We start from the raw sequence: 12884 nt of genomic DNA, 5'->3' as shown, positions 1-12884 counted from the left end.
GTGGACAGAAACGTCAATGATCTTAAGCTCTTGAGTAAACATGCCTCTATGGTTACTACTCAAGTAGAACAAGTACTTAAGGCTCAAAATGACTTGCTCAATGAGTTGAATGAAAATTTTGTCACAGTCGTCACTAGAGGCGGTAGAATGACCCAGGAACCTTTGTATCCTGAGGGTCATCCTAAGAGAATTGAACAAGATTCTCAAGGAGTTAGCACTGATGCACCTAGTCATCCTAGAAATAAGAAGAAAGATGATAGGAACCTGCACGCTAGCAACCTAGATGCTGATACACCTGAGAGTCCAAACGATGTCTCTGTTTCTGATGCCGAGACACAATCTGGTGATGAACATGAGCCTAATGATAATATCAACAGTGATGTTCATGTTGATGGTCAACCTAGCAATGATAATGATGTGGAGATTGAACCTGTTGATCTTGATAACCCACAACCTAAGAATAGAAGGTACGATAAGAACTACTTCGCTGCTAGGAAGCATGGTAAAGAAAGGGAACCATGGGTTCAGAAACCCATGCCCTTTCCTCCCAAACCATCCAAGAAAAAGGATGATGATGATTTTGAGCGATTTTTTGAAATGATTAGACCTGTCTTTCTACAAATGCGTTTGACAGATATGCTCAAAATGTCTCCGTATGCTAAGTACATGAAAGATATTGTGACTAATAAGAGGAGGATACCTGCCGTGGTTTTGTTATGGCAGATGTCCTCTTGAAAGGACTTAAAGATGGAGCCATCTCACCTTGGTGGCAAATCAAAGAGGGTGAGCGAAAGCGAGACTCGGATTTACCGAGGTTCGGCCCCTCGTGAGGAGGTAAAAGCCTATGTCCTGCTTTGTGTAGATTGATGATGGTTTTGATTAGAAGGAGGGCGTAACTCGCGTGACCTATCTCTCGATTCTCTCTAACTCGCCTGACCTTTCCCCGGGACTCACCTTTATATACAGGTCGTGTCCCTAGGGTTTACAAAGTCCTGCCATCCTACACTTGGTAATTTTCCTTATCTCTAAATCGTCGTGCTCCTCACGACCCAGAGATTCCTTGACGTTTCATCATCCATACGGTCTTCTTGAACCGCCCCACAACTTCTGGGCCATCGGACACATGGCCAAAGGCGATCGCGCCGTTGGTGACCCGGCCCATTAAGGGCGGGTTACCCACAGGTAACATCCCCAACAATACCCGAGGTTGAGATTTCCACCATGCTCGCTAATTATACCTTCAAGGGTGGAACTCCTAGGAAACTTGGTGATCCTGGAGTGCCCACTATACCTTGATCCATTAAAGGAAACTATGTTAGAACTGCTTTATGCGACCTTGGAGCCGGTGTTACTGTCATGCCTCTCTCTCTTTATCGTAGACTTGAAGTGGATAAGTTGACACCCACTGAAATCTCTCTGCAAATGGCCAACAAATCAACTGCTTTCCCTATCGGCATTGGTGAGGATGTGCCTGTTGTGGTTGCGAATCTCACTATCTTAGCAGACTTTGTTATCCTGGATATCCCCGAGGACGATGCCATGGCGGTCATCCTCGGAAGACCCTTTAAACACTGCAGGGGCTGCTATTGATTGCAACAAAGGCAATGTTACTTTCCATGTCAACGGTAATGAGCATACAGTGCACTTTCCGAAGAAACAATATCGAGTACATTGCATCAATGCTATCGAGAAAACTTCATCGATTCTTATTGGGAGCTTTGAATGCCCTATACCTCCTGTCAAGATGAAGTATGATTTGCTTGTTGGGGAGATACACATCCCTATTGAGGTAACCTAGTGGCTATTCGAAAATTCTCCGTCTTCTTTTGCGATTCGAAAAGGTTTGTCAAGGAGACTTGATCAACCTCATTGACGGATTTCTTTCAATGACCATGAGATGGATGAATCGAGGAGTCACAAACCTGTGTTCCAAGCTTTCACCTTCGGTTGCTTAGAAGAAAAATGATAGATTTAGTTTAGTTTTCCCTGTTTTCTGTTTTAGCGTCCCGTAGAAAAGTACCCCAAAAATAAAAATTCTCCGAACGCCCTGAAAATCAAGTTTGATTTTTTCTAGATTTTTTGAAAGATACTGAGACGAAGAGCTAGTATGGGGGCTGCACCAGTGGGCCACAAGCCCTGGAGGCGCGGGCACCCCCTGGCCGCGCCTACGAGGCTTGTGGGGCCCACGTGCACCCCCTCCACTCATTCTAGCTCCCATCTGCTCCTCCTACCTCCAGAAAAAATCGTTTCGCAACTCAAACCCGTGTTCTCGCTCTTCTTGCTGGGATTTCCGATCTCCTTGCTCAAAGCACCATTCTCCGAACTGTTTTGGGGAAATTACTCATTGGTAAGTGGCTCCTCCATTGGTCCAATCAGTTTTTGCTCTAGTGCCTTATACGTCGCGTATTTTTGCTGCCTTGGTGACCATGTTCTTGAGATTTGCATGCTAATTTTAGCTGGTCCCAAGTAGTTTGGATGCGTAATATGGCCTCTAGGCACTTGTTGGAGTAGTTGCTACGAGTTTAGTTGAGCCTTCTTCATTTTTCCTTAGAGTCACTGAAAATTTCATAAAAGGAAGATGTTCAGGAGAAACTATCATGGTGGTTCCTCAAGCAAGAGAGGTCCCCGTCTCGCGATTCGGGAGCCCGATCCTTACCAACCAAGGAACGCATAGGTACAACCATGTGAATGGCCTTCTGATGAATTCATGATTGAGGCAGGTTTCAAAGACGAGTTTGATACACTTGTTCACAACGTCGGACTCGAAGAATTCATCTCCGATAAATGTGAACAATATGTTGCTCTCACTGCCTCTTTTGTTCGTAGATTCAATTTTTCAGTTGGCCGTGATACATCTGTACTGTTTGATCACTATGACAAATCGTATACCATGGATTTAGAGGATTTCAATAGAATTTGCAAGATACCTATTTTGGGTAGTCTCAATTATCCTCCTAAATCTTCAGTTTGAGATTTTTCTCTGGTATAACTGTTGGAGAAACTAGAGATATTATGCAGGCTACCATGGGGAGCATTCATTTTCCTTCTTTGCATTACTTTGCCCTCTTCATAGGCAGATGCATTAATGGCAAGATTGAGCATTGTCACCTCTGTGCACCACACCTTAGTATTCTTAAGAGCGCAGTAACGGGTGGTAGACGTTTCAACATGGGAGCTATAATAGCAAGGAGGCTGAGTAATAATGCTAAGGAAGGGGATTTCTTTGGTGGGATCTATGCCACTAGCATAGCAAATTTTCTTGGAGTACCCATCCACGAAGGAGGTCCCCCGCTCCATACAGCTTTCCTTGACGGCGTCGCTTTGACACGCTACCAGTTCCTTGAGAGGGATGATGAATCCCTCCTATATCGTTTAATATTTAACCGGCAGCGTGTTTGTCATATTACCCTTCCTGCTCCTGCTTTCTTTGACTTTCAGGTAAAACGAAGATATTACATAACCAGAGGAGAGGCAGAGGAGTATGAGAGGGAGGCAAAGGCTGCTCGCCTCCGTGAGGCAGCTATTCAGCCATAATACTTTCTCTTCTCCTTTGTGTTTGCTTGCAGATTCCAGCTTAGTCCAATGCACGAGCACGCTTATTATTGTTCACATCGTTTGGTCGTGCAAGTGAAAGGCAATAATGACGATATATGATGAAGTGACTAAGCCTGGAAAAGCTGGTATGAACTCGATCTATTTTGTTTTTATAAATATGACTAGATCATCGTTCCTGATTCAGCTTTGTTGTGAGAGAAACATGTTTGCAATGACAACTTAGAGATCATAGTTTCTGATGCCATGCTTAATTAGCTAGGAGCTTATAATGGTTTGTCTTGGATGCCAACATGAATTTTGAGATGACTATGATGTAGTATGATAGGATGGTATCCTCCTTCGAATGATTCAAGTGGCTTGACTTGGCGCATGTTCACGCATGTAGTTGAAACAAAATCAACATAACCTCTATGATATTCTTGTTCATGGTGAATCCTGTCCTACTCATGCTTCCACTCAATGCTAGTTAATCTCAATGCATTTTGATGACTCTTGTCGCACTCTAGTTGGTCACTTCCCAATCTTTTGCTAGCCTTCACTTGTACTAAGCGGGAATACTAATTGTGCATCCACTTCCATAAACCCAAAGTTGTTCCATATGAGTCCACCATACCTACCTATATGCGGTATCTACCTGCCGTTCCAAGTAAATATGCATGTGCCACTCTCTAAATATTCAAGAAAGAATCTGTTTTGCATGCCCAAACCGCTCATGTGGTGATAGGGGGCTATCAGTATCTTCCATGCTAGGCGCATTATCCTCGATATGTGTTTATTCACTATCATTCACAACAAAGGGGCCGGTAATTGGAATGCCCAGTTCCATGCTCAAATCGAAAAGATAATTGCAAACAAAACTCCCTCTGGATTGATGTTGGTATGGACGGCACCCGAGTATTCGGCTAGTCGTGGAGTGTGATTGATTGGTGGTGGGGGAGTCAAAACTTTACTTTTCTGTTTGGGAACCGCCTATAGCATGTGTAGCGTGGAAGATGGTGAGAACTCTTAGTCATTCCGTTGAGAATAAAAGCATGCCACGCAAAATTATTATCTCTGTTTTCAAAGCTTGAGCTCTGGCACCTCTGCAAATCAATGCTTCCCTCTGCGAAGGACCTATCTATTTATGTTCGTGTTGAGTCATCCTCCTCTTATAAAAGCACCAATTAGAGAGCACCTCTGTCATTTTTAAGCTTTGCTTTTAACTGTGATTGAGTATGACTGTGACTCGATCTTCTTTGCCATGAATTACAATGTTTAGTCAGCCCTTGGTCTTTGAAGGTGCTATGCATTTATGTTTTGCGGTCTCAAAAAGAGCTAGAGAGATACCATCTGTTCCTACTACTTCATGATTGTTTTGATTCAAGTGTTGACGTTTGAGACTTATTATTATTTGCTCGCTAGTTGATTATGCCATTGATATGACTATACCGTGAGACCTAGATGTCATTTGCTTATGTGGTTAGCTTGTGATCTTGCTGAAATTCTGGATATGAGTTAGACATAGTTGCAACAACAAGATCAAACAGAGTTCATAAAAGTTTTTCTTTTGTCTCTTTCAGTTTGTCAACTGAATTTCTTGAGGACAAGCAAGGCTTTAAGCTTGGGGGAGTTGATAGGTCTCCGTCGTATCTACTTTTCCGAACTCTTTTGACCTTGTTTTGGACTCTAATTTGCATGATTTGAATGGAACTAACCCGGACTAACGCTGTTTTAAGCAGAATTGCCATTGTGTTGTTTTTCCGCAGAAATAAAAGCTCTCGGAATTACCTAAAAATTTACGGAGAACTTTTGTGGAATATATAAAAAATACCGGCGCAAGAATCAACGGAGGAAGTAGAGTTGTGAGCCCACAAGCCCGCCAGGCGCCCCCGCTGGCCGCGCCTGTTAGGCTTGTGGGGACCACAAAGCTCCACCGCGTGCAAATCCAGCTCTATTTAGTCCGTTTCGTCCGGAAAAAATCAGGGAGAAGAGTTCATCGCGTTTTACGATACGGAAGCGCCGCCACCTCCTGTTCTTCCTCTGGAGGGCAGATCTGGAGTCCGTTATGGGCTCCGGAGAGGGGAGATCGTCGCCATCGTCATCATCAACATTCCTTCATCGCCAATTCCATGATGCTCTTCTCCATTAGTGAGTAATTTCATCGTAAGCTTGCTGGACGGTGATGGGTTGGACGAGACCTATCATGTAATCGAGTTAGTTTTGATGGGTATTGAACCCTAGTATCCACTATGTTCTGAGATTGATGTTGCTACTACTTTGCCATGCTTAATGCTTGTCACTAGGGCCCGAGTGCCATGATTTCAGATCTGAACCTATTGTGTTGTCGCCAATATATGTGTGCTCTTGATCCTATCTTGCAAGTTGTAGTCACCTACTATGTGTTATCACCGGGCAACCCCGGAGTGACAATAGCCGGAACCACTCCCGGAGATGACCATAGTATGAGGAGTTCATGTATTCACCAAGTGTTCATGCGTTGGTCCGGTTCTTTACTAAAAGGACAACCTAAATATCCCATAGTTTCCATTAGGACCCCGCTGCCACGGGAGGGATGGACAATAGATGTCATGCAAGTTCTTTTCCCTAAGCACGTATGACTACATACGGAATACATGCCTACATTACATTGACGAACTGGAGCTAGTTACATATCTCTCCGTGTTATAACTGTTACATGATGAATATCATCTGGCATAATCATCCATCACCGATCCAATGCCTACGAGTTTTTCCTACTGGTCCTTGCTATGTTACTTTTCCACTACTGCTGTCACTGCTGCTACTGTTACTCTGTTGCTACTGTTGTTACTTTGCTGCTACTATTGTCACTTTGTTGCTACTGGTTACTGTTGCTACTGCTGCTATGATACTACCTTGCGACTGATACTTTGCTGCAGATACTAAATCTTTCAGGTGTGATTGTATTGACAACTCAACTGCTAATACTTGAGAATATTCTTTGGCTTCCCCTTGAGTCGAATCAATAAATTTTGGTTGAATACTCTACCCTCGAAAATTGTTGCGATCCCTATACTTGTGGGTTATCACGCGCCTAGGGGCGGTGCGAAGCGTTCGGCTCCCCAGAAAATGTCATCAAGAAAAGGAGGCTTCAAAGCCGGAGAAACGAGAAAGCGCAAGAGGAAATTCCCCCATTTTGTTTTTCAAACATAAACTTTTGAAATCGGGAACTTAAGTCGAGAAGAGGATAATTCAAGCTCTAAGAAAAACCAAGCAAATGACAAGTCCGTCACCTAGGTTGGTATAGTCATTTGTGGACTGTGTTGATTTCCTTGCCAGCTGCGGGCATAATCATTGGTGGACTGAGTTGATTGCATCAGTCTTCTCCCCAGCGTGGACCGTAGGGCTGCCACTAGGCATGGGAGGGACCCCTCCGCGTCGTCGGGGGGCCCTGGGCGTATACAGCCGCAGCTCATTATTACGTGAGACTGGGGGTGTATCTGGGAGGTCACGAGGATGCTTTGGCCTCGCGAGTGTCCCTTCCCCCGAGGCATAGGCGCCTGATTCCTTTTGGGTCATTGGTAAACCCGTCTTCTCCCTAGCGCGGAGCATAAGGCTGCCACTAGGCGTGGGAGGGACCCCCTCCGCTTCCTAGGGGGCGGGCGTATACAACCGCAGCTTGTTATTACGTGAGAGTGTCACCGGATGAAGTAGGTTCCGGAACGATTGAAAGACAATGAAGAGGTGCCACAGGTTGATGTAGGTCCCGCCGGGACTGTAATGAGGGCTTTTCTACTGCTCTACGTCGGCAGGTCCCAGTCCCGCACATTTCCCTGTCGTCATGGGTCGCGACCCGTAACTAAGGTCGTTCCTCAGGGAGCAAGGCCCTGACACACCCTATACCGACCGAATGTGCCTGGATGGCACCAGGGTGGCCAAGTGGCTTTGTGACCGGTAAGGCTCGTGAGGCGTGATGCTCAGGAGCCCCCTTGGATGTTCGAGCAGCTCTGCGTCTCCAAACCCGGTCCCACACATTTCCCAACCATTTTTACTTGCGATCGAATGGACACGCAACTATGGGGTCAAGCCCTGCCACCCATGATAATGACCAAGCGTCCGTGGACGGCATCAAGGGTGGCAAGTGGCCTTATGACCGGTAAGGCCCCTGAGGCTCGATGCTCAAGAGCCCCATTTTGACGCTCAAGCAGCCCCTATTTCATCCTGTTGATTGTGGCCTTGGGAGGCCGTGGGGCATCCCCAGGTCCCGCGATGGAGCGACGCGCACCGGCCGGAGCCCCGAGCGGGGGGTAGGTCGCCCAAAGATCGCTGAATGGATGCAGCAGAACTTATGAAAGTATGCGTAAATGATATGATGGACAGAGGTGTGCCCTGAACACTTGCAGTTCCTGCGGTCAGCAGACACTCCCTAGAGCAGTAAACCCAAAAAATTACCTCGCATGGCTTCTTCGCGCCTGAGGGGTGCCTCGTGAGGCTCGGCCCTCGGCGGCCACACCAACACCGAGGTCGCCGTGGGTGACCCGCGCCACTTGTGTCTCGTTGCTTTTTCTGACTCGTCCTCCTGAGCCCACGGACCCGGTTCTTCGCAGCTTATCCGCGGGGGCCGCGGCTGGCATCGCGCCCCGCGGCTTGGGGGCGCCTCCCTGCCCGCGCCTCTTGGGCGAAGTGCTTCGCCAGTGGGAGCCCTAGGGTCAGGCTCGAGGGAGACCCCTAGAGTATTCCTTACTCCCGAGGAGGACTGGCGCCTGGGGTGGACGCCTGAGGCTCTTCGTCGATAGGAGGGTCAGGTGGTATTACATAACACGGTACGTAAGGATCCACGCATGTGTTCTATCGACCTCCATGGCCGTTCAGCAGAGCGACGGTGGCGGTCCCTCTCTGCGGTGGGGGAAGGTTCCACGGGTCGTGTTGCTCGGAGATCTTCTTGCGATGGGCCTCCGCAGGAAGTTGCTTGCTTCTACTGCTACCATTGGGTGGTCCCAGCATTGCTCGGTGCGTACTTCTCCCTTGGTTCCCTAGCATGCCTCCATCATCGTAGTGCGCCCGTGCCAACGCCTCCGCCGCCCGCTGGCTGCGCCTGAGGGGGCGCTCCCACCTGGCCGCCCCGGGCTGTCAGGGACCGACCTGGTCTTGGTGATGTGCGCCGGTGTGCACATCGAACGTCCTGCCGTTCTCTTCGCGCCCCTGGTGGTTCCCGGCATGCCGCGCCTCAACGCTGGCCACCGGAATCTGGAGGAGGAGGACGGCAGCATGCGAAATTTCTCTCTCGGCCCCGCCCAGCGCAAGAGGGGCCCCGTCGCTTGGAGGCCTGGGGATCGGCACGAGGTGTGAGCCCCTAGCACCCGCCGCCTGCGGCCCTGAAGAAGATTGGGGTCGGATGGCCTTCTGGGCGATGGCGATCAGCTCCATGATGTGGTATGCCCACGCGTCGAAGCCTCCCTCCATCGGTCGTTGTCGGAGCATCTCGCTCACCATCTGCTACGCGGTCGTGCGTGTCGAGGCCTCCCAAGTTGATCCGACGCGTCGTGGACGCCGGGGGCGTCATCCAGCCACCGCGCTCCTGAGTGGCGCGGGTGGTTGCGACGGTGGAGACGATGTTGACGATCTGGTAGGAGCCGTCTCGTACCACAACGCCGGTACACATGCTTTCGGCTGCTGTAGTATGGCGGTTGGAAGCCAGCTCAACAAGGCTCGAAGAAGCTTGTTCGGCGCCGACCATCAGGGCAGTGGGTCTTAGGGAAGATGAGGCTCTGAGAACACCTTGACACGCCCCCTACCTGGCGCGTCAAATGTCAGACTTTGGGTTGTGGGGACCCCGACCAGTAAGTCGAGATCGCCGTGCCCATTGATCCCAATGATCAATGCTCACTAAACACAGATACGGAATAATAGAGTCTTACATCCAAATTCCGAATATACATCATATGACCGAAGGGTCAGGTTCACAAGCACGGCCTAAGGCCAATAAAAACGGGTACAACGGGTAGCAGAAACTCATAAGGGCTAAACGGGAGCCCATGCCATCAAGCCTACACCGACAGGCATTCTGACTTGGAAGCGTCCTAGATCGCAGGTCCATCTCCGAAGACGTACTCGGTGCCAAACTCCGGTCCTTCCAAGTCTGGTCAACAATGTAACCAGCGGCAAGCCAATGAGTACTTTGAATGTACTCGCAAACAGCCCATGATATGAACAATGAAAGTGAAGGATACCAATATATTTGTTGAGGGCTGAACCATTCGGGTTCACCCTGTATGCCAAGTCACCGAACCTGGTCATATCGTTGTTATCAAAGCAACACCTTCCTTAACACCACACATACACACACACTCACACTTGGTTTATGCGGAAACGCTGGACGTAGTTTAAGCAGGATTACCCAACTGTCCTTGACCGTGGACACGGCTATTCGAATAGTTTGACACTCTACAGAGGTTGCGCGCTGTACCGACGAGAAACGGGGAACTTCCATGTCATCCACGACTCGCGGTATATCACATTTTCCCGAGGTAAATACCCGATCATCATCTTTCGCCTGACGATACTAGACAAAGAGGTCCACTCGATTGGTACCCAGCCCACATGTCGAATGTCTTACGAGCACCGACTCTGGACAGTATCAACCATGCGGGGACCAATGGTGTGCGTGGAACTCATAAAAATGGCATAGTCGCCCTTACTGGCACGACCCCATCACGAGACTGACGACAATCACTCCCGCCACTAGTAATGTGGCGCTTTGCTAGTACCTACCAGAGTAATCAACAAAGCCCCATCCCATAAAGGGGTAACATGGTCGCACATGTGAGGTTGGGACGGTCGACACATCATAAATCTAATCCCATTTCCAAAACCATACTCACACAAAACACTGGTGCATCACTTCACCAAAAGTGGCCATCCATCTCATCATCACCCTCGGGCATTAGTGGCACCCGACGGGGTTTTCATAAACTCTTGATTTAACTCAACATCATGCTCATGCAATGGTTCTCCAACTCTACTAGTCAACATGATAGTAGCATGATCCTCTTAGATGGAAGGATCAAGCTCATCATGCTTGTGCTCCGAGGAGCCATATGTATAACATCACCATCATGCAAGTGCTTCGAAGAACCCTTCGGTACCATCACACAAATGATGAACCGGCACTATGATCACATGCAATGGAAAAGTACTTGCTATTCTAGCATGCATCAATTCATATGCTTAAGTCATGGTCAAAGGGTTGCTTGCCTTGGTCAGCTAGGTATCCGGGGTCTTCGAGGTCTTCCGCTCCGAATCCTTCGTCATTCGGTAATTCTATCGTCGAGAATAGAATAAATAAGAAATAACTAACACAAAAACAAATGACAAATCACTTCTAAAAATGTTGCAAAACTTGGTTAAATTCAGGTTGTTAATTTGAAAAATATCTTCTCTTAGTTTTTACTAGTTAAGCATTTTTAATAATTACTAAACAGGGGCAAACTATTGCCTTCAATGCCTTTATATTATTATAAAACAGATTCTGTTTTTGAAAAATGTCAACAATGGAAGAATTAAACACTACTCATTTGTAGAAAAATATCAGTGGAAGAATTATATTTTTCCACTAGATAGTTATTTTACAATAATCCTTTTAGTTACTGATATGAAAATAAAAGAAAAAGGCCAAAGCCTGGCCTGGGAAGCAGGCCGGCCCAGCCAGCCAGCAGGCTGCCAGTTGAGCGTGCGCGCCAGGTTTGAACCTGACGGGCGGGCCCCTGGGGTCTCCGGCTGTGGCTCCGCGCGGGGGCTGCTCCAGGACGCCGACAGGTGGAGCCCACCTGTCGGGTTCTTCCCCTACCTCCGGCCAGGGACGAGGAGATGAACTCCGGCGAGGCTACCGTCGTCCTTGGGCCTACCTAAGAGCAGGAATGGGTTCAGCGTGCCTCCGCCTACCTGCAGGTGGTCGGGACAGCGCCGGAGTGGCTCGGAGTTGCCGGCGGCGAGGTGGACGTGGTGGAGGGGATTCGGGACGTGGTTGAACTGGTAGCTAGGGGCACGGAATCGCTCGGGGCAGTTGGGGGAAAGGTTCCTGGTGTCGAGGGGAGTGCTGTGGTGGGTGGAGTGTCGCAGGAGCCGGCGTGTAGCCGGAGATCGACCGGAGCTCCGAGGCGGAGGGGCCTCGGTCGATCTCGAGCACCGGGGCTCTGCGAGCTCGATTGGGTGGCTAGGGAGGGGCTAGTTGTCGTGCATAGGCTACTTGGAGGAGTGCTGAGATGCCGGGGAGGCCTATTTATAGGCTCGCGACGGTGAGCCGACTCGGTGCGTCGGTGACTCACCGTGGCGCGCGTGCGTGCATAGTGAGGAGCTGGCTGCAAAACCATGGTCTCCGGACGTGGTTTGGGATGCTCCGAAGCATCGGTCGTAGAGGGAGAAGGCGTGGGGTCGAGCTGCATCGTCTGTGCATGCTCGGCCGAGTCGGGTGCGCGCGGGCACGCGTCGCCCGAGCTCTAGCGCGGGAGAGGAGGGTCCCTGGGGGCTACTTTACACAAAGGGATTGTCGGGGGAGGTCTTGGACACTTCGGGGGAGGTTGGAACTGGCCGGGAGCGTCGTCCCCTTCTCGGCGGCTCCCTGTATCGCGTCCAGAGCGCAGTTTTGGCATGCCACGGCATGCTGGCGCGCTCTGAGGCACTTTAGACGTGTCCTTCATGTCTTGGGTGTTGCTGGGAGTGTTTCTAGCCGTTGTTTGCTAGTGAGAGCACTGACTGGTCAAGGGGGACAGGTTTCACTAGTGCTGTCAGCCCTGGTCTGTGGCACAAATTGAGGTTCTTGTCACTTGTGCTTTGAACTAGGGAGGGGCTAGTTGACTGTGTGTTTAGGTTGATCTGGGGCACTAATACACCAAATTGAGGCTTTGCCATTGGGTAAAACAGTGGCTAGGTGGGTTTTTACCTTCCTGTTAGAAGGTGTTCGACAGTGGTTTGGGGTGCTTCCACTACACCACTGGAACTGCAACTTAACAGGTTTGGTCTTGGGGTTAAAGTAGCGGTTTCCCCCAATTTTGAGCTCCATTGAACAAGTTTAGCTTTGCAAACTTGAAAATGCATCAAAATGGCCAGATCTGTCCCCTCCAAAGGGAGTGTGACTAAACAGGGTCTTGCAAATCTCATTTTTGGTGTAGAGCCCTCATTTGAGGTGCCAAACACCCCTGCAAAGTTTCAGCCCCATTGGACAAACTTTGCCATGTAGAGTTGTTCCAACTCTACACTGGACACACAGGGTTTTAGGCTCATTTCGTGACCTTTCCCACCTTGGATCAAGGTGAGATTTTATATGGGCACCAAATATGGCTTGCGGAAGCTACTGTAATTTAATGGGATTTTAC

Source organism: Hordeum vulgare, chromosome 5H, assembly GCF_904849725.1.
Source record: "Hordeum vulgare subsp. vulgare chromosome 5H, MorexV3_pseudomolecules_assembly, whole genome shotgun sequence".
NCBI classification, from domain to species: Eukaryota; Viridiplantae; Streptophyta; class Magnoliopsida; order Poales; family Poaceae; genus Hordeum; species Hordeum vulgare.
The sequence above is the reverse complement of the archived record's forward strand: the minus strand, read 5'-3'. Positions refer to the sequence as shown.